Source organism: Sapajus apella, unplaced genomic scaffold, assembly GCF_009761245.1.
Source record: "Sapajus apella isolate SASKATOON/1434 unplaced genomic scaffold, GSC_monkey_1.0 scaffold1881, whole genome shotgun sequence".
Lineage (NCBI taxonomy): Eukaryota > Metazoa > Chordata > Mammalia > Primates > Cebidae > Sapajus > Sapajus apella.
Window position 1 is genome coordinate 9179 of NW_022438807.1, and position 2921 is coordinate 12099.

At 55.5% G+C, this 2921-nt stretch overlaps 1 pseudogene; it reads left to right on the forward strand.

Annotated features, from left to right (window-relative positions):
* The first annotated feature begins 1552 nt into the window (after positions 1 to 1552).
* On the forward strand, positions 1553 to 2033 carry LOC116547021 (annotated as a pseudogene).
* Positions 2034 to 2921: the final 888 nt, after the last annotated feature.

Sequence of the window (2921 nt, forward strand, 5' to 3'; positions counted from 1 at the left end):
TTTTTTTAAACAAAAATAAGTTATCTGAGACCCAGGCTGGAATCCCAGCTCACTGCAGCCTCGACCACCTAGGCTCAAGCAGTCCTCCCAGCCCAGCCTGTGAAAATGTTGACCCCAAAAAAAAGAAACTGATGGCTGGGCGCAGTGGCTCTTACCTGTAATCCTAGCACTTTGGGAGGCCGAGGTGGGTGGATCACCTGAGGTCAGGAGTTCAAGACCAGCGTGGCCATCATGGTGAAACCCCATCTTTAAAAACAAAAGAAACGGATTTATTTTTTTATAGAGACGGAGTTTCACTGTCTTGGCCAGGCTGGTCTTGAGCTCCTGACCTCCTAATCCACCCACCTTGGCCTCCCAAGTGCTGGGATTACAGGTCTGAGCCACTGCACCTGGCCAAAAAACTGATTTTAAAGTGATGCACGGGGCCGGGCGCAGTGGCTCATGCCTGGAATCCCAGCATTTTGTGAGGCCGAGGCAGGTGGGTCACCTGAGGTCAGATCAAGACCAGCCTGGCCAACAAGGTGAAACCCCATCTCTACTAAAAATACAAAAATTATCTGGGCAGGTGGTGCGCGCCTGTAGTCCCAGCTACTCGGGAGGCTGAGGCAGGAGAATTGCTTGAACCCAGGAGGCAGAGGTTGCGGTGAGCCGAGATCATGGCACTACACTCCAGCCTGGCTGACAGAGCCAGACTGTCTCAAGGGGAAGGGTAAAAAAAGGAAATTTTGGCTAAGCGTGGTGGCTCACGCCTGTAATCCAAGCACTTTGGAGGCCAAGGCGGGCGGATCACCTGAGGTCGGATCACCTCAGGTCGGGAGTTCAAGACCAGCCTGACCAACATGGTGAAACTTCTGTCTTAAAAAAAGAAAAAGAAATTTGGATGCAGACACACACAGAACACACCGTGGTGAGGCTTCCACAAGCCAAGAATGCCAGCCACCACCAGGAACCAGGAGAGGCCTGGGACAGAGTCCCCTCGGCCTCATAGGGACACAGCCCCGCCCACACCTTCCTCTGGGACTTGCGGCCCCAGAACGAGAGAGAATGAGCAGATGTTTGCGCGGCTGATGCGTGTTTGCACGCGGGTGTGCGTTTACATGCTCAGGAGTGACAGGTGCTGCAGGGTACGGACGGGGGACCCCAGCCTCTGCTGCGCATCCTAAATACCACGCCCCTCTTTCTGCAAACCGTCGCCCCAGTCCCTTCCCTGTCTTCCCCGGGGTTGTCGACCCCGCCGCCCGCCGCTCGGCCGCCAGAGGGCGCCGGTCGGACGGGCCCCGACCTGTCTTCCCTGGGGTTGTCGACCCCGCCGCTTGGCCGCCAGAGGGCGCCGGTCGGACGGGCCCCGACCTGTCTTCCCTGGGGTTGTCGACCCCGCCGCCCGCCGCTTGGCCGCCAGAGGGCGCCAGTCGGAAGGGCCCCCACCTGTCTTCCCTGGGGTTGTCGACCCCGCCGCTTGGCCGCCAGAGGGCGCCAGTCGGACGGGCCCCCACCTGGCTCCCCGGACTTGAGGTTCTAACAGAAGCTCTAGGGCCGGGGCTGCTGACCCGTCGCTAGGATGCCGCGTGGAAGCCGGAGCCGCACCTCCCGCATGGCCCCTCTGGCTACCCGGGCCCCTCAGATGAGAGCTGCGCCCAGGCCAGCACCAGCCGCTCAGCCACCAGCAGCGGCACCCCCCTCTGCAGTGGCTCTCCTGCCGCTGTGCCCCGGCAGCCAGGTCTGCTGTCCCAGATGGCAACCACTGCAGCTGGCGTGGCCGTGGGCTCTGCTGTGGGGCACACACTGGGCCACGCCGTGACTGGGGGCTTCAGTGGAGGAAGTGATCCTGAGCCTGCGAGGCCTGACCTCACTTACCAGGAGCCTCAGGGAACCCAGCCAGCACAGCAGCAGCCTTGCTTCTATGAGATCAGACAGTTCTTGGAGTGTGCCCAGAATCAGGGTGACATCAAGCTCTGTGAGGGTTTCAGTGAGGTGCTGAAACAGCGCCGACTTGCAAATGGATTGGCCTAATCAAGAAGTTCAAACTGGAGAAATGGAAAACCAGCTCTCATAACCAAGTAACTTAATATAAAAATTTAATTAGGCCGGGCGCAGTGGCTCACGCCTGTCATCCCAGCACTTTGGGAGGCCGAGACGGGTGGATCACGAGGTCAAGAGATCGAGACCATCCTGGTCAACATGGTGAAACACCGTCTCTACTAAAAATACAAAAAATTAGCTGGGCATGGTGGCGTGTGCCTGTAGTCCCAGCTACTCAGGAGGCTGAGGCAGGAGAATTGCCTGAACCCAGGAGGCGGAGGTTGCGGTGAGCCGAGATCGCACCATTGCACTCCAGCCTGGGTAACAAGAGCGAAACTCCGTCTCAAAAAAAAAAAAAAAAATTTAATTAATAGTGAAGGTGTAAAGTGTAGCCATCAGTTAAACCTCACCTGTCATTCCTAGCTTCCTTGCTTCAGAATCGAAATGGAAGGGGGTGTTCCTTCTCTGTAGAATTTGGAGCTGGTCAGATGTTTGTGTGGCCTCCTTAAACTAGCTGTTATGATTTTATTCTCTTCTCTGTGAGTTAATTAGAATAAAGTGATTTTCTTCCAAAAAAAAAAAAAAGACACTCTAGGGGCGGGCGTGGTGGCTCACGCCTGTAATCCAAGCACTTTGGAGGCCAAGGCGGGTGGATCACCTGAGGTCAGGAGTTCAAGAACAGCCTGATCAACATGGTGAAACCCCGTCTTTAAAAAAAAAAAAGAAAGAAAGAAACTCTAGCAGAGGCGACCACACCGGCTCCACCCACCCGGGCCTGTCCCCGCAAAGTACCCCTGAAGTTCCTCACTCAGGTGCTGGGGGACCACGTCCCATCCCATTGTGCAATCCTTTCTTTCTTTTTTTTTTTTTTTTTTTTTTTTTTTTTTTTTTTTTTTTTTTTT